Consider the following 20,858-nt stretch of genomic DNA (forward strand, 5'->3'; position numbering starts at 1 on the left):
TATAAGCAGCAGTTTGATCTTTAGATATTAGCAGGTGCTATCAGTTATTCCCATGTCATGAAAAGCTTTACCAGCTGATTCTGGCCGATCAAGCTACTCGTAGGGGGAATCCTTGCCGCCGCCACCCAACTCCCTCCACGCCGGCCGGCAAGGAGGGAGTTGGGTGGCGGCGGCAAGGACGTCTCTTCCTCGGCTCTTCTCCAGGTAAGTTACATTATCGCTTTGGGGCCACACTGGGGTCGCTTAGAAGCGCCCTGGGAACGACGTGCGGATTTCCCCTTAAACACAAAAGCAGGTTTGTCTAGGGTTTCCCCCCCTCAACAGTTGGCAATTCTACACGATTCACATCCTCCGGATGGCATACTTACTGTAGCCCAGTGGAGGCTGATGGCTCCAACATCAGTGGAGTAGTGAATCCATTCTGGGTTTCAGTCAGAACTTTAAAGGAGCAGTCCAAGGTTCTGACTGAAACCTAGGGGTGATGCCCCGCCCCACTGACATTAATTCCACCAGCCTCCACTGGACTAAAGCCCCAATGTCCCCCCACCAGGGTTTATTTTCCATTTTTGTGAGACTTCACAACAAATATTTAAAGGTTTTGTTATTCTTGCTTCAACTCTTAATCATACACACACACACACACACACAGACACACACAATGCTAATTGCCTGATGCAAATGTTGAGCAAGGATAAATGTGGTAAAAAGGTTAATCATACATGGTTTCAAATAACGAAGAGGCTAAACTTAATAAGTCCTCAATTCCTTTCAGCAGAACAACACAGAGCCTGAAGCGCCATAGCCAACACTAATATTCGCTCATCCATTCTGCAGGAAGGGGGGCTGTTGGTTTAGAACATTGCGATATTACTGTATTTGCAAATTCCACTTCCTTTTATGAAGCTTTGCTGCGTATGTGTGTATACAAACACACCCACTCAGGGAGGGGCTGTAGCTCACTGGTAGAGTCCCCGCTTTGCACTTAGAAGGTCCCAGTTTTCTTTTGTTTTATCCCTGGCATCTCCAGATAAGGCATGCAAAGATCCCTGCATAAAACCCCAGAGAAGTGCTGCTAGACAGTGTCAAGACTGGATTGGATGGATCAATGGTCTGAGTCAGTACGTTCCTAAACATGCGTACAGACAGACACACATGCGCCCGCACACACATACTGACACACAATTCCTCTGTCTCTTGCAAAAGAATTCACTCCAAGTTATTGAACCTATCATAGGTTCAATAAACCTTCTAATTCTAATGCCTGCCTGTGACTGCAGAAACAGGGGTTGCGAGGGGGGAGCGAAAGACATGTTAGCAGGTCACAATATACAACAGGTTGGCTGTGCTTGGCTTGCTAGGTAACATGCCATGTAGGCCTCCATTTAAGTTTAGCTACTTCAATATATTTGAGAATTCAGAAGATCAAAACCAGAACTTTCTCTCACACACACTCACTCACATACACACACACACACACGCAGAGCAAATTCAGTTTTCTAATTCAGTTTTCAGTTTTCTTTTGTCAAAATGGGCATTTGCTGAAAAAGGGTTAATGGACTAACCATGGTTTACTGTGTTCTCTGAACATGACCTTTATTTTATTGTTTTATCATTTTACCTCGTAAACTGCCTAAAAGAGGCTTCGCCTCACAAGGAGGTTATAGGCATGGTGTATTTGTATAGCCTTTTTTTCTAACGTATTTGCAAACCGTGTACATATAATAAACTGTGATGAATCTGTTGTTTTAAATTTCATGTGAGATACTTGTTTTTATATTAAAATGTGCTATATATTTGTTTCATATTTTTATACAGATAATTTCCCTTAAACCTACATTGTTTTGTAGATTTCAAGGTCTACCACCAAGTATGGGCAGGAACGTCTGAGATGGTCTTAGATCTATCTATGCCGGCTGCTTGTCACTTGCTAGAACTAATCCTTTCACTTTGCAAGAGCATATAAACATTTTTGAAGTCACTGGAGTATGGCCAGAACATAGGTAAGATTCATATGTGCATAATAATATATTGAAGTCCCTGATACTCCCAAGGTCGAATTTCAACCCAGGCCAACCCAGGAAAGGTGCTGCATACCAGGCCGTTCTTAGAGTCCCTTCATAGCCATTTGGTGGGGGATCCCAGCAACTGTAGAGACGTAAATCTTATAATCTTGCTCTGTAATTTCTTGCTGCAATTACTGCCCCGTAGTTTTTTCCTTTCCTGCTGTGTTAGTTTCTTCCTGCTTAACAAGATCTTTAGCCTTCTCTGTTTCTGAATCCTAAAAAGAACCGTAGCCTGTTAGCAACACAAAACGTCCCACAATGTGGCCACAACAGGAAGAGACGCCTGGACTAGATAAGTCTTGGATCTAATCCAGCATGGCTCTTCTTATGTCAGAGTGGCCCCCTGGCAGAATTAGTTGCTGACCAGGGACAAGCAAGCACGCACACATATGCGCGCACCCACACACACGAAAGAGGTCATTTCACTGTGCTGTCAAGGGACTCAAACCTCCAGCTACAGAAGGGATGTTCTGAAGCATACCAGCTTGACTAACCTTTTTCAGACGCTCTTCCCCCGGGAAGGCTGCCAAGTTCCTCTGTGACTGTAATCTACATAGTTTCCTCCCTGGGAGTTCATAAAGCACATGCTGACTTACATATTGTATAGAAGGAAGGCCCATGCGTGTACACACACACACACACACACACACACACAATTTAATTAAAATGCAGGCAGAGGGTGATGGTCACCGATGAAGAGGAGATCCTGGCAACTGACCTTACTGGGGGTCTCTGAAATCAAAATATAGATTTCTAAGAGGAAAAGCCCAACTTCGTCTCCTCAGCTTTTCATGACCAGACATGTCACCTTTCAAAATCAAGGAGGATTCAAAGAGGTGTTGATCCATGCAGAAATCACTTCAAGCCTCCATGCCTCCATGTAAGAACTGCTAAGTGTTTAGGATTACTAAAGTAACCCTACACACTTAGGGTTACTTTGGCAGTGACCCCGTGCTTGTAAGCAAGTTAGGCAGAAATTTCACAGGTGGAGCTTTTCTTCCAGCAGGGAGATTACATTCTAGGATGAGCTTTACCTGTAACACAGGGATGGTGGGGGAGGAGCCTTGCCAGGGGAAAAAAAGATAGAACCTTAATAGATCTTTGAAGAGAATCAAAACACAACTATTTTAACAGCTGATGTAGCAGAACTGCTAAACTACAAACCAGGATATCGCCAGTTTAAAACCTGCTATACTAAGGGCCCTTGGAGACACGCCACTGTATAACCTCAACTCCCCATCTGAAAAATAGATATGATAATAATACTCCCCTTAATAAGGGGAAAGGCCATGGCCCAGCGGCAAAACACCTGCTTTGTATGCAGAAGGCCCCAGGTTCGAGCTTTGGCATCTCCAGGTAGGGAAAGAAAAATGCCTCCTGAAATCCTGGAGAGCCACTGCCAGTCCGTGTTGACAGTACTGGGCTAGATGAATCAATGGCCTGACTCAGTATAAGGCAACTTCCTATGTGATCTACCTCACAAGGCTGTTGTAGGAATGAATGACTGAGATTATGTATATGAGACACTTTGAATGCTTGGAGTGTACTGAAAGCTTCATCCCATGTACCTGCTTCCCTCGGATTACCCCCGTAGCGCTAAGCTTTCGCGGTTGTTGTTGTTTTTGCTTCCGGGCGACAGCGATCCTTTGCATACCAGGAAGTGAGTTTAAGGGGGGAAATGTAAAAAATCATTAAAAATAAATGGATGACCCAATCCAATTCAAATTTGGTATGCTTAAAGCTCTCCCTGATATCTATTACTGTGCCAATTTTGGTGTCTTTATCTTTAAAGCTTACACAGATGTAGGCATTTCTTTAAAATCCTGCTGCTGCGCCCCAGCGTCGGCTTGGAAGATACGCTCAAAAAGTAGGGGCTAAATACGGCGAATCTTTTGGCTTTATGGCACAATTAAAGCAGGATGCATGGGAGTACTTCACAATCAAAGCAGATTATAAGGTGGAAAACTTCTGAGTCCTTTGCATGCAATTCGCAGTGATTGCACAGTATAACGCTGGTGTGATAAAGCTCCGAAAGACAAGCTAAGTATTCTTAAGTAAACGTGTGTTCACTCATTTTCCCATCTAAAACATAAATGGGGAAAAATAAGCATGAATACAAATAATACCTGGCCCAGGACCAATAGTAAGGGGGAAAACACACAGTCTATACTTTTCTACTGAACTAATAGACACAAAGGATGCAGAACAAAACCAGCGGATTGGGTAAGCTCCATTCTTCAGCTGCTTCCTTGTATTCACACACCTACATTCCACTGCATGGAAGATTTTGCAATACCCCATAGCAAGATATGTGATTTACTCTTGAGAAGACATCCAAATGACATATCACTCTTGAGTGACCAACACGCTTCCAGAGGAACCATAAAAGAAGAAATCAAAGATGAAACCAAGATATCCATTCTTTGGTTAACCCACCACCACCACCTCATCCTAATGAAACCACCGATGGCTGCACGGAGGCCAGATTCACAACATCCAGGCTCCCAAATATTTCGTGATGGCAGAGAGAGAAAACTGTTATCTGAGCCTATCCCAAGACATTTGGCATCCAAGGCCGGAAATCCAAACACCACGATCTGTTACCTCCCTCCTGGGGCACAACCACTGGGGTGTTCTTTGGCACTGTCCCCATAGAAGCAAACAGGAATCATACAAATTGTAACTCCAAAAGCTATGCTTCTTCATCATTTTGAACTGGATGGCTCTGCATTCCTGCTTAAACACCTACTTAAGCAAATGTATACAGCTGCAAAATCATGGACAGCATATAAATGGAAATTTCCAAAGCAACAAACGAAGCAGACTATAGGAGACTATAACTATATATAAACTTAGCATGTATGTTGTTGATTCGTTCAGTCGCTTCTGACTCTTCGTGACTTCATGGACCAGCCCACACCAGAGCTTTCTGTCGGCTGTTGCCACCCCTAGCTCCCCCAAGGTCAAGTCTGTCACCTCCAGAATATCATCCATCCATCTTGCCCTTGGTCGGCCCCTCTTCCTTTTGCCTTCCACTTTCCCTAGCATCAGCCTCTTCTCCAGGGTATCCTGTCTTCTCATTATGTGCCCAAAGTACTTCAGTTTTGCCTTTAATACCATTCCCTCAAGTGAGCAGTCTGGCTTTACTTCCTGGAGTATGGACTGGTTTGATCTTCTTGCAGTCCACGGCACTCTCAGAATTTCCCTCCAACACCACAGTTCAAAAGCATCTACCTTCCTTCGCTCAGCTTTCCTTATGGTCCAACTCTCGCAGCCATAGGTTACTACGGGGAATACCATTGCTTTAACTATGCGGACCTTTGTTGTCAGTGTGGTGTCTCTGCTCTTAACTATTTTATCAAGATTTGTCATTGCTCTCCTCCCAAGAAGTAAACGTCTTCTGATTTCCTGGCTGCAGTCAGCGTCTGCAGTAATCTTTGCGCCCAGAAATACAAAGTCTGTCACTGCCTGCACGTTTTCTCCCACAATGGTTTCCATTTATTTCCTTAAAACAGTTGCCGATAGATTTTTTTTCTGACCAACTCACATACACAGAACACACACCTTATATATGATTTTATTTTATTTACTCATTTTATTTTAGAATGCAAAGGCTATTCAGACAGTAAGAAAATTTATATTCCTCCTTTGCTAGTTTGGATGAAGGGAAGATCATCCCTCGAAAAGCTGTGTTTTTTATTGAATGATTTTAATAAATATGTAACTCTTAGAACTGCTAAATTTCTTGTGCTAGCCCTGTTCTTGCACACAAAGGCCAAGGGAATGGATTTATGAATGTAACACATCTATGTGAAACTGTATAATGGCTAGTTGCGAAATACAGTAACTTGACTTGAAAGTCTCCAAAGCAACAAATGATGCAGCCAGGGGTTGATAAAACTTAGGAGACTATAATTATATATAAGCATGTATAGCAAGCAAGAAATCTTAATGGGAAGATTTATGGCATGATGGTTTCCATTTATTTCCTTAAAACAGTTGCCTATAGATTTTTTTCTGACCAATTCATATACACACACCTTATATATTGCTCTATAATTTGCATTTGCATTCTCTCGTCGCCAATAGAATAAGAATTAGAATTAGTAAGTTTCTCTATTTCGTTAGTGATCCTGTTATTTTATTGTGCATGTTCTTCTTTGTTGCCTTATTATTTTACTTTATTTCAAAATATGTTTGCTGAGAAACTGCCCAAAATGAGACATGTTATTATAAAGCACATATTTGCTATAAAAACTCTATACTGAGTGAAACAACTATTCCGGATTGCATTTGCATTTCATTCCTTCATCAGTCACTCTGTACCATAAACGTTATTTCATGTATGTCTCATTTTGGGCAGTTTCTCAGCAAACATATTGCTTTATAACTATACATCATCTGTGCATTATATTTATAGCAAAAAAGTAGCTCTGATTTTTCATATACAAAAAATTCTATAACATTCTATGGTTTTATGTATACTGTAAGTGTTGTAACAATAAAGAATTGAATGTTTAGCTAATGTAGTTATCTAGTTGCACAGTTTGTAGTCATATTATCAGTGTAATTGTCTCCTGTTTTGTGCTTGTTAACTGTGCGGGCTCCTCTCTGCTGTTGTGCATGTTTGTTATATCAACAAAGCATCTTTTGAACTTCAACTGGATACTTCAACAGGGAATCGAGGCATGGGTGGGAAAGAGAAAGAAATTGTTTCTTGCCTCTCTGCAGCAGAACTAAGCACCTCAAGGGGCGTCTTCCGACCATCACAAAGTCATGCAAGTGTGTGTTTCCTTTGCTGCCCCAGCCACGGCCTCTCGCTCCATGCTGATCTTCAACACAGCAGCTGCAAGACACAGCTATTCCAAATCAGCGCATCTTTCGTTGAGTGGAGCCCGGTTCACCCACGTGGGGGTTTCCCTGGGCGTCACAACCGCGCCTAGCAGGAGCATGAGACACAGCAGACGTGAAGGCAGATGCACGGCGCAGCCCACGATCTCCAACTGTCTACCTGTCCATCTACATAGCTGAGCAAAGGAATGCAAATCCAGCCCAGGCAGTGCAATTGGAAGGAATACAAGCAAACCCCTTGCAGCCAGAGGGCAGAATTCAATTTGGGATCTCAGGGACTTCATTCCAGTTGTAGGCGGGGCAAAATGCACAGGAGTGAGCTAAAGGCAGAAGGAGTGGAGGCCCAAATATAAAACATACCAGCATATTGTAGCCAGAAGCTCCCATTGCCAGCAGGAGAGGCATTTCAGGGTTTTAGAATGGGGTTGGGGGAACTTGAACAAAAGCTGGGAACACACCAACACCCAAAGCAATTGTTGGTTGGGGAAAGGGCACATGCCCATATGGAGATCCGTGGAGGAGAGGCGGATTCTCCCCTGGGTCTGAGATTCCTCAGCCCTAATTTACACAGTGGGTACATAGAAAGCTGCCTTAAACTGAGTCAGACCATTGTTCCATGTAGCCCCAGTATTGTAGACACTGACTGGCAGCAGCTCTCCAGGGTTCCCAGCCCTACTTGGAGATGGCGGGGATTGAACCTGGGACCTTCTGCATGCAAAGCAGGGTCTCTACCACTGAGCTCTGAAGTTCGAGGGCCCAAATGACCAACTAGAGAGCAGCAGGTGATGGGGGTAAGCCAGGGAAAACTGGGAAGAAATTATACTTCCCCCACCCCCACCCCACAGAAACCAGAATTGAAAGAATTGATGGTCAAAAAACAGACATTACTTTAAATGTGTGTCTAGTAGCACATCCTGTTTTCATTTTTACTCTAGAGTAGGTAAAGGGGGTCCAAGATCCAGATTGGCTCCTTGCACCTACTCTAAATAAAAATGAATTGAAGCTATAGCTGCTAGACACACATTTAATTAATGTCTGTTTTGGCCCTAAGAGATGCTATTCAAGAGGCAATTCAATGCTTATCCGAAAACCATAGAACAGGCGAAACCTAAAATATATATATTTTAATTAATAGTGCTAGGAACGTGTGCTAAGCAGGACTTACTTGTGAATGAACATTATAGTAGGGTCTTGGCCATGGAGAAGGGTACTGCTGGATAACAAAGCCCTATGAAGAGAGACTGAAAGAACTGGGCATGTTTAGCCTGGAGAAGAGAAGATTGAGGGGAGACATGATAGCACTCTTCAAATACTTAAAAGGTTGTCACACAGAGGAGGGCCAGGATCTCTTCTCGATCCTCCCAGAGTGCAGGACACGGAATAACGGGCTCAAGTTAAAGGAAGCCAGATTCCGGCTGGACATCAGGAAAAACTTCCTGACTGTTAGAGCAGTGCGACGGTGGAATCAGCTACCTAGGGAGGTTGTGGGCTCTCCCACACTAGAGGCATTCAAGAGGCAGCTGGACAACCATCTGTCAGGGATGCTTTAGGGTGGATTCCTGCATTGAGCAGGGGGTTGGACTCGATGGCCTTGTAGGCCCCTTCCAACTCTGCTATTCTATGATTCTATGATTCTATGAACACAGCGATTGTGAAGAACGTCCATTGTAATTTCACTTCCAGTGGTTTGCAAAAAAGCAATGCCTCAGCAGTGCTAAGCATCTCTGGTGGAATGCCTCTCCCGACATGAACCTAGCTATACACTGCGCTCAACATCCAAGGTCCTCCTCCGGGTGCCTACTCTGAGGGAAGCAACAAGAGAGAGGGCCTTTTCTGTGGTGGCCCCCCAATTGTGGAACAATCTCCCTGACGACGCCTAACATTGTTATCTTTTCAGCGCCAGGTCAAGACTTTTCTCCCATGCATTTAGCAATATGTAATTAGCCTGGGTTTGTTTTTGTATGTTTTTGTAGTTTAAAATCATATGTTTTTGTGATTTTAAATTTTTATATATTGTTTTTAAGTGTTTTTATCCTATGTAAACCGCCCAGAGAGACTTGGCTATGGGGCGGTATATAGGGTAACCATATGAAAAGGAGGACAGGGCTCCTGTATCTTTAACAGTTGCATAGAAAAGGGAATTTCAGCAGGTGTCATTTGTATATATGGAGAACCTGGTGAAATTCCCTCTTCATCACAACAGTTAAAGCAGCAGGAGCTATACCAGAGTGACCAGATTTAAAAGAGGGCAGGGCACCTGCAGTTTTAACTGTTGAGATGAAGAGGAAATTTCCCCAGGTTCCCCATATATACAAATGATACCTGCTGAAATTCCCTTTTCAATACAACTGTTAAAGATACAGGAGCCCTGTCCTTCTTTACATATGGTCACCCTAGCAGTATAGACATTTTAATCATCATCATCATCATCTCTCTAGTATGGCAGCAGCCAGCCAAAGACTGAACTTGCGCGAGGCGAGCAGAGTTCAAATCCCCACATTAACTTACTGGACAGCCTCGAACCAGTCACCTCTCTCTGTCTGTCTAATCTAGCTGAAGATAAAATGGCACCATGCCTTCTGCCCTGAGTTCCTTGAAGGAAGAGTGGGATACAAATGCAAGACAGAGACAGATAACTGGCCACTTTCAAGGTACAGCCGTTCTATTTTGGCGCTATCACTACACAATGCAACAACAACGCTTTCAGATACAAGGCAGCAGCAACGAAGACAAATAGTCGCAGGAAATAGATTTTATTGGGCAGAAAAATGCAAGTTGCAATGCGTTTTGATTATCTGTAGCCCTCGTGAAGAGTAGGGGAGCTGCTCATGTAAAGAAATTCCTTTTGAAACACACACAGCCCCATCCATTCGCCCACCCAATTTGCAGGAGGGGAACGACCTCTCATCTGCTCCAACAGGAGCTCACGCACGCACGCTCGCTCACACACACACACACACACACACACACAAAAGTGAAGAGCAGGTTTTGGGGGCCTAATCCAGACTGGGGTCCAGGTAGGAGGGGTAGAGCAGCTTTAACCACCACCTGCAATTTGCAATGCCCCCAGATGGCTCTTTCTTTGTAATGCAAGCTGTGGCTGCAAGGAGGAGTGCAAGCTGGATCAGGACCCTGGTGTGTGGGGGGAGAGGGCTTTTAATGCTTCTCCCTCAAACTGAGATCTGATTCTAAAACAAGGCTTCAGCAGCTGCGATTTGCATTGCAAAAAATAAGGATCCATTTGCTTCCACAGGTCTTTTTTTAGCATGCAAACTGCAGGCCCAATCCAGCTTGGAACTGCAAGGGGAAGGGAAGGCTTAAATCCCCCCTCCCCGGGCCCTATGGTAGCATCCCAATATGGATCAGACCCCCAACACCCTCAATTTCCTGCTTTTCCATGCTGGCTGGGGAGAAAGAGAAATGCCTCTCTCCACACCAGGCATGGAAACCAAGGGCAGAGGGAAGGGGCAATGGGAAGCCTGCGAGGGCCACGAGCTGAAGGTTCCCTATCACTGCTCCCAGTCTTTACCACACAGCACAAAACTCCCACAACGCAGCATTCAAAGAGTTTCAGCGTACATCGTACAAATTACCTTTACAACAGCCCTGAAAAGGGGGCCAGCATTCTCATCTGCCTAGTGCAGCTGAAGGCACAAGAGGAAGACACTTTTGGCTAAAGCAACAAGCCAGTTTGTGGCAGAGTCAAAATCTGAACCCAGCTCAAAGCTTCCCCCCTAGCCTTTATGCTGTACCGATATTAATAGGTGTGCGTCAAGTGTGGGCAGCTGCCTGTGTGACCAAGTGCACCAACAGACATTGGTAAGAAGCCTTCCCAAGATGGGACAAGCTGAGAATTAGCTATCTAGGCAGGAGGTGGGCCTCTGCAAAAGTCATCCAAGTAGGAGTGTTGCTGGGCCTGGGCCCATGAGGCCTGCACACCAAATCTATTTTCTAGGGCCTGGGGTCTATTCCACAGAGCCCTGAGTGCCCACTGGCAGCAATGGGTTTTTTCTCGGTTTAATTACCATGTAGGAGGTTAGTTTTCAAGGTGGATTGCACCTGGGGAGAGGAGGGACGGGGCAGGGCTCCCCTCCCCTCAATGCTGCAACACCCCTTCACAAACAAACAAACACTACCTTCCCCCGCATGACAGAGGGGAACACGGTCCCCATTGTTTTGGGATGATATGGATCAGGGTGCCAATTAACTGAAGAATTTATTTTACCTTAGATGATTTGGATGAGAGATTAATTGGGCATGTTTGCCTCCTGTGGAATTTAAAGTCATCCTCAGAATTGTTTCTAAATTTGCACACGTACCTATGAACCAACACATGCAGATTTTATGTAGATTTGCGTCTTATGGGCCTAGAAAGCCTTCAAGGGCCTAATCACACTTCTGAAGTTGTTTTAAAGGGACCCCTACTTTGCCCTGGAATAAGGGGGTGCGCACTACAAGGGGCACACCCACGAGTGGGATTGCTATTTCCCATGTACCAGACTGAGTAAATATGCATAAAATCTGGGAGGAGGGAATATAAATAGGTCTTCTAATTAATGCTGCAACCTCCTGCTGATTTACTTGGGAGTAAGCTCCACTGCCTTACTTCAGAGTCAAGACGCAGCAGACCAAGGCGCTAATATCATGGGGAATGTTGGAATAATTATAGAAGCGATTCTCTCGAACGCGCACATTCGGCCCCACTCAACTCCAAAGTCTGGAAGGCGAGATACTTAAAGGCGATCGACACATGCTCAGAGGCTCCTTCGCTGCTCGGCCGTCGCGCCACAATTCCCAGGGCTGAGCGCGCTGGTATCCACGAGACAGGTTCCGGGGCTGAGCCCGCCGAGTGCGTTTGCGTGAGCCCTCCAAATCTGAGACGCCAAATCTCCCCGGTCCCCGGAGTCCCTCTCCAACAAGTACTCAGCGCCAACATCGCGGCCGCGTCCTCCCCTGCGCCCTCGGGGGGCGCAGAACCCCCTCTCCGCCCGCGCCCCAGCGTCTCTCTCTCTCTCTCTCTCTCTCCGCCCCCCTCTCCCCCAGGCCAGCGGCGCGCCTCCTCCCGGGCCCCGGGAGTGAAGTGCCAGACTCACCCAGCTGCGTGTCTGGCCGGCGTCGAAGGATCGGCCGGCGGGCCCCGGACATGGCCGAGGAGAGTGGGGCGCCGTCCAGGCTGCGTGCGGCTCCCGACGGCACCCAGGGGCTCGCGCCTGCCTCTCTCCAATGCCTCTTTTTTCCGGGTTCGTTACGCTTCCCATTCGCCAAACCCAGCCCCGGATGTGAGTGCAGGGCGCGCAGAGAGCGCCCGCAGAGGCTTGCCGTCGCCCGCCGGCCCGCCCGCCCGCTCGCCTGCCTGGGCGCAGCGGCGAGGCGCGGGGAGGTGTTGCTGGCGGCGGCGGCGGTGGCGGCTGTTTCTCAAAGCGCCCACTCGGGGCCGGGGCGCCCTGGACGCTCATCCCCCGGAGGGAGCGCACGGCGGGGTTCTGTCGGCTCAAACGCAGACACAAAACATGGCTCCTCGTGGAGTTGCCAATAAATAATAATAATTAATTAATTAATAATAATAGTGGTAATAACAACCACCTGCTAACTCTGCCTTTAAGAGTAGCCCGATAGAACTGAAGGCTGCGAGCCTTCACCAATTCCCCCCTCCCTCAATAAACCAGTAGGACCGACGGCGGCTGAATACGCACGCGGAGGACCGGGCTGCAAATCCTGCATCTTCTTAATTGGGCGCCGTGGAAGGCAGCGGGGCGTCCTTCTGCGCCCGAAGCCCACTCAGCTAGACGCGGGGGGCTCCCGGGTTGCAAAGCGGCGAGGCGCGTTTGCAGGCAGAAACCAACACAGGGCGGCCGCAGCAGCAGCAGCTCTCCCGCGGCCTTCTCCGAGCTCTACCGAGCAGATGTGCTGCCGCGGCAGTTTCGAGTGGGACACGAAGCGCTGGGAGAAGCCTTCGGGCGCCTCGGTCACGCCGGTAGCCGGCCTAAAAGTTTGCAAGCCGCCCAGAGAGCATCCTATGGAGCGGTATATAAATGTAATTATTATTAATAATAATAAATTGCGGGGAGGGGGCGTGCCAAAAGAGTAGTTCATCTGGTTTGCAGGCATTTTAAAAACAAAATTGTAAACACTTTAAAAAAAAAGTTAGGGACAGAAAATTTAGGGGGGCAGCCCCCCTCCAGTCACCGCCCCCAGCAATGGACCCAGCCTTGTTTGAAACTGCATGGGGGATATTGAAAGGTACAGGGCAAACTTCCAGGTAACGGCCTCCATAGAGATGCTGGTAAGGGTCTGCATGGCTTCATCATGCAATCAATTCTGCCTGATTTATTTATTTATTACATTTATATCCCACCTTATTCCCAAGGAGCTCAAGGTGGTATCTGTCATTCCCTCTTCCATTCAGCAAGTTACTGGCCCAAGGTCACCCGGTGCGCTTCATGGCTGAGTGAGAATGTAAACCTGGATCTCTTAGTGCATCCCTAACTGCTGCATCACACTGAGTCTCAAATGCTTAGCTTTTATATTATGCTTTTTCAATGTCCAAAGGGCTTCACGTATATTTTCTCATTCTTAGAATCCTGGATAGATTAGGAAGACAGAATTATTATTGACGTACTGTAGAGCAGGGCGGCTTTGCAATCCTCCAGATGTTTCGCCTACAACTCCCATCAGCTCCAACCAGCATAGCCAGTGGTGAGGGCTGATGGGAATTGTGGCCAAAACTTCTCGAGGGCCACAAAATTCCCCACTCCAGCCTGTAGATGGAAGCATTGAGGCTGAGAGATTAGTTCAAGATCACTGCAACTGCTCTGGGTATTTTCAGGCAAGACTTTTAATGTTCAGTCTCCACCTCATTCGTGGAAACGTTTTAAACCTGTTAAGAAGGGTACGTTTTGTTGTGTTCTTTTAGGTTTGGTTTTGTGAGCCATCCAGGGAGTTTTGGGTACTGGGCGGTACAGAAATCAATCAATAAATTTTATAGGAGGCCCAGACGGCAATGATCTTCTACTTGTAACCTTCCCATTCAGGGTGCCCAAGGCTCACCCAGCTGCATGTGTGGGTGAGCCTTGGGTTGGCATGGTCAGGGATATTTTCCTGACAGACAACGGTGGTGGGGATGAGAAGGAGAAGCAGTAGATGCCACTGCCTGCATTCTACTGGTTCCCTGCCTGTCAATCAAACCAGTGGTAGCAACCATGAGGAAGAGGACGTGCAGCAATAGGAGCTGGCGACAATGGAAGTGAGAAGGTGCTTTCCCCGAGGGTGCCTTGCCTGAGGGCCCTCCAAAACCTGGTACCAGCACTGTGCTCGTGTTCTCTTGTCACTTCTTCCATGGATTTTCTTTCCACGAATATCCGTTGCAGAGGGAAGGCCTTAATGGATGCACAAGGTCTCTTGATAGGTTGCACAGGTTTCAGTCTGTTTCCGGGCACAATTCAAAGTGCTGGTTATCACCTATAAAAGTTATCTGAAAGACCGTATCCTCCCATATGAGCCTGCCCGTGCTCTGAGATCTTATTTATTTATTTATTTATTTATTTATTTATTACATTTCTATACCGCCCAATAGCCGGAGCGCTCTTGGTGGTTCACAAAAATTAAAAACATTCAAAGTATAAAAGAACAGTATAAAACCATAATATAAAATACAATATAAAAGCTCAACCAGATAAAAACAGCAGCAATGCAAAATTACGAATTTAAAACACCAAGTTAAAATTTATTTATAGACTGTTAAAATGCTGGGAGAATCTTCTGGGGAGGCCTTCCTCTCAGTTCCAACAACATCCCAGGCACGCCTGATGGGTATGCGGGAGAGGGCCTTCTCGGTGGCTGCTCCAAGGCTCTGGAACTCCCTTCCCAGGGAGGCTAGTCTGGCTCCCTCTGTGCTACAGTTTTGGAAGCAGGCAAAAACTCTTGTTTCAGCAGGCTTTTGGAACTATACTGGACCTGTGTTAATGTATTGGATTCCCCCCCCCCTTTTAGCCTGTTACAATTTTTTAAAAATTTAACATGTTTTTAATTTTACTGTAGGTTTAATTCTATTTTAACTTTTGTAATTTATATTTATATGTTTTAATTGCACATGTTTTAATCTTTTAAACCACTTTGAGTCCCAGTACTGGGGAAAGGGCGGAATAACAACAACAATAATACCCTCAGTCTATAATCTTATGCCCACTTACCTGAGAATAATCCTGCTTGAATTCAATGGGATTTACTTCTGAACAGAAATGTATAGGACTGTGCTGTTAGCTACTCTGTTCAGGGTTACTATCTGCACCTTATTTTAGCTGGAAGATTCTTTAGTCTGATGCCTCGGTAATAGACATGCTCAAACATATATATATTTAAAAAGAGATCCCATCCCCACAAACACATGGAAAAATTATTCCAGAATTACCTAACCCATTTTATTTTTCCAGGAACTATCTGATAATAGGCCAGGATCTTTGCTGAAAGAGTTCAGTTCCCTCTTTGGTGATAGGTCAGCAGGCATGTATCTGCCATAAGAGATTTAAAATCTCTTCACTGGGTGCCAATTAGTTTCTGAGCAAAGTATAAAGTGTTGGTTATCACCTTTAAAACCCTACATGGTTTAGGTCCAGGCTACCTGCAGGATCGCCTTCTCCCATACAATCCGCCCCGCATACTCATCAACTTTACAGTCTACTAGCATTCAAGAAAGCTATAAAGTCTGATCTTTTTCGGCAGGCCTATCTAGTGGAATTTTAAGATGTTTTTAGAATGTTTTTAGAATGTTTTAACAATGTATATTATGTTTTAATTCAGTTTTATGTATTTTACCGTTTACTGTTGTTCCCTGTCTCGATCAAAATGGAGAGGCAGGTAAGAAATATGATGATGATGATGATGATGATGATGAATGGGAATTTCATTCAGTTCGGTTTTGGTAAAAAACAACAACACCAAAAACCAAAATTCAGAGTTTTCCATATTCGGGACAAAAAAACCTTGAGAATTTTAAAAAACACAAAAAACATTGAATGTGGAAGCACCAGAAATCGGCAGATTTGTCCATCCAGGCCAAGGGCTTGGAGAGCTTTGATTTCAAAAGACTGGTTTGAATTTGTGTATATTCAAGCATGTTAGTGGTTGCAGCCTCTTTTTTCTGACAGTCTCCTCATCTTCAAAGGCTGCCTGCATCATCATCTTCTCTACGCTGAGAAGAGCTGAACCCCTTGAAAACTGCTCGTGCAGATGGGTGAGAATTTTGTTTCAGTTCGTTTTGGATGAAAATGCATGCAAAATTCTTCATGCTGGGCTGGTCCAAACTGTGGGTCTCTGGGGTTGGCACTAACCACAAGCCGTGGTGTCGCACACAACACCTTAAGCCATGGTTAGCACCACTAACCCTGCTGCAGATGGTCCAACTGTGGTTAGTGAGCAAGTGAGCAGGGTTTAAGCCCTTCTGCTTAACCGAAAGCCTTAATCAGCAGGGTTTAAGGTGTCTTCTGAAAAGGCCATTCAGGAGAAAAATAACTTGAGATTTATTTGTTTGTTTGTTTGTTTTAAAACTGAATGCAATCTGAATGCAAGAAAAGGCAAAACGGACAGTTGCCAAGCTGTAAACTGTGCTAATGAATACAGATGTCTTGGGTTCTGTTAGGTTGTTCACCATAGATGTACACCAAAGAAGAGGAATTAAGACTACAAAGTTTGAAAGGATAAGAGGCATCAGTATGATACTTCCCAGTGCTAAATACCTTTGATGCCAGGATACCACTTGCTTTTCTCAGACAACATAAAATATTAGTCAGCCCTGGGCAGAATTCAGCCTTTGGAGATGCACTTTTTTTAAAAAAGAGGGAGGGCGTTCTTCCAGATGGCTGAAGAGCAAGATTCAAAGGGAACTGCAGGAATCCATCTGATGCAAATGCTTCTACACAGGCCTATTTGCATGAGCTACACTTCTCATTTGTGAAATTGCTTGCGTAGACAGATCACCAAGAGGTTTAGGAGTGGGGGCATTGCTTGCAGCAGGTCCACTCCTACCTGACAGGTGAGTCAGAATGTAGCCCTGAGTGACTACTGTTCTACCACAAGATTTCATCTTGTTGTAGGTGTGCATATGCAACCACTGGGACAGAACATCCAGTAGTGTGAGCATGGTGTCATCAATATGCTGAAAATGCTACTCAATGCTACTCAGTGCTACATTGCATTATTCAGCAATCCTGGTAGCAGCAGCCCAGTGCTGGAATGAAAGTCTAAGAGCTTCTCTAAACGAGCAATTTATTGTATGCTCATGATTGGCCACTCACGGAAGTTTGCAGGTCCATTACACAACATTGCCAATGTCCAGGATGTCTCCCGTGCCATCTTTCATAATCTCGCTTTTTAAAAGATCAGAGATAATGTAGTAATTAGAGTTATCGCTGGGATATTGTGGGATTTCCAAGTGTCTAAAGTTGGCGTTGCATTATAATTCCATCACTAGATCACGTCGTCTCATTAAACACAATAGAGCCTTTCGAGAAGGGAAATGTTCAATTCAAAACCATGCGGTTATGTATAAAGGAGCATGTCGTGAGGATGGAAAGACTGCAGAGAACGAAAGCCCTGGTAAGGATGCTGCATTTTTCCCGTGTGTAGAGAAGTTGAATGAAATTAGGGTCTGGGGGAGGGTGAGCAAATCAAGGCATAATCCAACTACTGTTTAGTTGTAATTAGTTTATATGTAGTTTATACACTCAGTAGAATCAAATGGTGCAGTTTTCATGGACTTTATCACTTCAGGCTGAAGGTGTATGGTGGGGCAGGAGATTGCATGTTTGAATGGTCCCCCTGCACCCCAGAAAAGAGGATGAGACCTACTTCTTCACATGTTACATTTCTTGACATTCAAGAGAGGTTAAGTTGGTGAGAACACAGGATAGGGCCTTATCTGTGGCACGCCTCCAGCTGTGGAACTCTTCCCCAAAAGAAGTTAGGCTGGTCCTCACTAACCATTTTCGGTGGGCTGTTAAAACCTTTTTGTTCCGTATGGCTTCTATTGTTTTAACAGTGCAGTCCTATCCACATATAGTCAAAAGTAATCAGCATTGAGTTCTAGGGGACTTACTCCCAGGTAAGGCTTACATCTGAGTAGACATATAGGATTGCACTGTAAATCTCTTTGCACCACACCCATTTCTTAAGATTCTTTCCCCTCAATTTCTGCCGTTTTAAAGTTTTTATACTGTTTTAGCCATTTTTTAAATTGTTGCTCATTTTAACTATAAGTTGCCTTGAGGCAGCATATAGTTAAATAAATACATGAAAACAAATACATGAACCACTCTTTCTCAGGCTAACCGACCTCACAGGGATATTGTAAGGGTTGGGAAGCCATGTAAGCCACTTTTCTTTCCTTTTTGCAGGACCACGTGTGGACAGCCCCATGATTTACGGAAGATACAGCATCTTAGTTCAGTTCTGTTGGGTTTCCATTTCCCCATTCTGTCAGTATATGAAAGGAATGGCCATTTTTGACAGAGGTTTCTCAGAAATCACCAGATATGCCTCCTTATGCTTTCCCTTCCAAGTAACTTTAATATTCCATACTTTTTAAAAAAAGAAAGAAAGAAACTGGGCCTAGGGCAACTTTTGCAAATCTTGTGACTGTCTGAAACATTTTTTCTATGACAAAGTCAGAGGGGAAGAGATCACACACATGTTGCTAAACTATTTATAGAACCTGGAAAGCTTCCTACTTGCTTCTGTACCAGAAACTGTTTTACTCTGCAGTAGCTTTGCTCAAGAAGTTCTGTGGTCCCCAGTTCTGTTGTACCAGGGTGCTGTTAAAAGCACAGAAGCAAAGAGTGTAAAAGTAGGTGGCAACCGTATTGAAGAAGGGCTCTGTAGGCTTAGGGGTTTTGACTATTCCTGAATTTTGAGCAGTACATTTTCTGCATATCTTTTTGCAGAAGCCTTGTTTAAGGCGGGAGCCATTTTGCCCAGCTAGAAAACGGCCATGTTATTGTTGATAAGCGACGGCAAGCCCCCTTCGGCTCAGATCCAGGAAAATGGCCAGACCAGAGCTGGTTCCATCACATGCCTGGAGCTCAGCAGCTAGCAATTAAGCATCCAGGTGGTGCTAGAATGGCTAATTGACCATTAAATCAGAATGGCCTGCCCCTGTGACTTCAGCAGGTGCAAAAAGCTAAAGATGACACTTTTCACAGCATAGAGATATGAATTATCTATGTGGGGCTGCCCTTGACACAGATCTGGAAGCTTCAGCTAGTGCAGAATGCAGCTGCCTGGCTATTGTTGGGTTCCCCTCCATGTCAGCATGGAACACCTCGGCTGAAGGCTCTGCACTGGCTTCCCATCTGGTACTGGGTCAAGTTTAAGGTTCTAGTACTAGTCTATAAAGCCCTTTTCTACTTGGGATCAGGACACTTGAGGGTATGCCTACTTTTTTTTACCAAGCTGCCCAATCACTGAAGTCTTCCAAAGAGGTGCACTTGGTGGTCCCAAAAGGCTCAGAGGTCTGTTTGGAAACCTCTAGGAGTAGAGCCTTCATTGTGGTGGCTCCCACCCTATGGAATGAGCTTCCAATTGAGATCAGGTATGCACCAACTTACTTTGTTTTGGGCATTGACCAAGGACTTTTTCTTTCAGGTAAGCCTTTCCTGACTCATGATTAAATTCCAGCCAGTTGTTTTATTGATGTTTCTGCTTCTATTGTATTTTTTTTCTTTTAATTTGTTGTACATCATTCCGTTATCTACCTATGCGGAGTGATTGATAAATCCTATAAATAACACATCAATTATCACCTACTCATATATGCAAAACATGCTGCTGTTCAAGACATTGGAGCATCCTTCAAACGCTGGTCAACTTGATTTTATTTATATTCATATCAGTGAACCTGTTTCCTTCTTCGTTGGCTCCCTGGCCTAGCCCCCTCTCCTTGTGTTGTTTTTGTTTAAAACAATAGAAAAAATCGACAAAAGCAGCTCTCTCTCTATAAATATATTTAACGGCACAGGAGCACGCACTGGTAAAAAGTTGGCAATCATAAACAGGACCAAGTTTGATGCTGGCAACTGGGAAATTGCTGAAGCTGTGGCATCTTTTCAATTACAGAAGCGGAGTCTGAACACTTGTGAACAAAACAGAATAATATCCCATTTTTATATGCAAATCTACTCTCTGAAGCTCCTCGGTTCCCATTCCATATGTTAAAGACATTTGTGTTCTCAACTAAAGAGAGCCCCCAAGTGGCTACAGAGGAGGCTGGCTTGCATGCCCTCCCTCTGGCAAAACAGCTGCCCTGGAATGCTCACATCTGCAAATCTGGGTTTTGCTGATGCGGAGTTATAAAGGAAGGGAGGAGATGAATGTCCCAAGGGAAAAGTATGCTTGACACAGTGCTAAACGGCTGTAAACGTAATTAATTTAAACGAGCGAGATGTTTGGATATAGAAAGTGCTGCTTATTCATGTCTCCTGCTCCTCTCATTTCTGGTAGTGGCCTTGTCCTGAAAATGCATCATTTTGGCATATGAAGTGTTCTGCCTACCCATGGCACATGGTTGCCAAATCTCCAGGGTGAGTCCCAAATGTCTAAGGTTTTGGCCTCTGCCTTAAGATTTCCAGGGAAGGGAGTAAAATCTCAAGAGAAACAAGGCAGTCATATATTTTCCAGAAGTATTCTTTGCTCATGAAAACATTTCATTATCCACAGTGTAACTCAGGATAATTAAAAAGGTCATATTGAAATACTTCTGCCTCTAGCACAAGGCAGTGTGCACTAGAGAGAAATATTAATGTAACTGGCATCTTGATCTCAAACATTAAACCGCCTTATTAACCCCCCCCCCCCATTTATTGTTTTTCAGTTCAGAATATCTTTCTCTTTCTGTGGCTTGGGGGTGGGGTGGAGATCAGAGGCAAGACGCAGACTCACATATTCTAAAAATGTTTT

At 44.9% G+C, this 20,858-nt stretch overlaps 1 protein-coding gene across 1 annotated transcript in view; it reads right to left on the bottom strand.

Moving 5' to 3' along the window:
• Positions 1–12,123, bottom strand: part of PLEKHA2 (pleckstrin homology domain containing A2) — a 95,471-nt gene extending 83,348 nt beyond the window's left edge. Inside the window, exon 1 of the mRNA XM_063139283.1 lies at positions 12,008–12,123. The gene's annotated coding sequence lies outside the window, so the exon portion shown is untranslated. The remainder of the gene's footprint in view (positions 1–12,007) is intronic.
• Between the last annotated feature and the right edge of the window lie 8,735 nt (positions 12,124–20,858).

Source organism: Elgaria multicarinata, chromosome 12, assembly GCF_023053635.1.
Source record: "Elgaria multicarinata webbii isolate HBS135686 ecotype San Diego chromosome 12, rElgMul1.1.pri, whole genome shotgun sequence".
Lineage (NCBI taxonomy): Eukaryota > Metazoa > Chordata > Lepidosauria > Squamata > Anguidae > Elgaria > Elgaria multicarinata.